Here is a 1087-nt window from a genome sequence, read left to right on the forward strand (position 1 = left end):
AGCCGACTGATAACGTGGAGATGGCCAGCTCCATTTTATTTTTACTCCTCTAGTGGCTTCCAACGGTACTGTGGAGCGGGCCCATCTATATGTATCAAGAGCAGAAATGACAGTCCGTCTTCAGGCCACGAGTGGCCTACCGGGACCATTCGACCGCCGTGTCATTCTCAGTGGAGGATGCGGATAGGAGGGGCGTGGGGTAGGCACAGCGCTCTCCCGGTCGTTATGATGGTATTCTTGACCAAAGCCGCTACTATTCGGTCGAGTAGCTCCTCAATTGGCATCACGAGGCTGAGTACGCTCCGAAAAATGGCAACAGCGCATGGCGGCCTGGATGGTCACCCATCCAAGTGCTGACCATGCCCGACAGTGCTTAACTTCGATGATCTCACGGGAACCAGTGTATCCACTGCGGCAAGGCCGTTGCCAAGAGCAGAAATACGTAGGAGTAAACAAACGGGAAATTTGTTACCTAACATTTTTTGGGTGATTTGTGATGACAGTTCATATAATACACGGTCCAGTCACATTAATGTGACCACGACCTGCGGGTGGTAGGGGGGGGGGGGGGCGGTGCGCGGAAAACAGCGCTTTAGTGTCATAGTATGGAAACGCAGCAGTTTATCTGACGTCGAAAATGGCATGATGATTGGCTTTCGGACCAAGGGTGGAAGCATTTCCAGACAGGCTAACCTTTATCCGTGTCTCCATGGTTAATGTCTGCTGTGCATGGCCAAATGGTGCTATCCAAAACAGGCGCCGATGCAACTGTGGTGCACAACGGGCGGTAGATGACAGGTGTGAACGGCGACTGCGGAGACGTGTAGGGGCGAACAAGGTTGCAACTGTTGAGCACCTGACCGCCTGGGTGAACCAACAACCGTTCAGCGAACGTTGCTGCGTACGGGCCTCCGAGCCTCCGAGCAGGTCCTCGGTTGGCTATCATATATAACAATTGCGCGGCAGCCGCCAACGAAAACATATAATGGAACGTGCTTCGTAAGTTCTATGTGCACTTGTCGTACCCCGTTAAAGGCAGGGTACGTTTCGAATGTATTCCATTTCTCCCCTGTGTGGCTCAGAACTG

At 52.8% G+C, this 1087-nt stretch overlaps 1 pseudogene; it reads right to left on the reverse strand.

Moving 5' to 3' along the window:
- Positions 1-310: 310 nt before the first annotated feature.
- LOC124778664 lies at positions 311-428 on the reverse strand (annotated as a pseudogene).
- Positions 429-1087: the final 659 nt, after the last annotated feature.

The sequence above is a fragment of the Schistocerca piceifrons genome, chromosome 2 (assembly GCF_021461385.2).
Source record: "Schistocerca piceifrons isolate TAMUIC-IGC-003096 chromosome 2, iqSchPice1.1, whole genome shotgun sequence".
Classification (NCBI taxonomy): Eukaryota; Metazoa; Arthropoda; class Insecta; order Orthoptera; family Acrididae; genus Schistocerca; species Schistocerca piceifrons.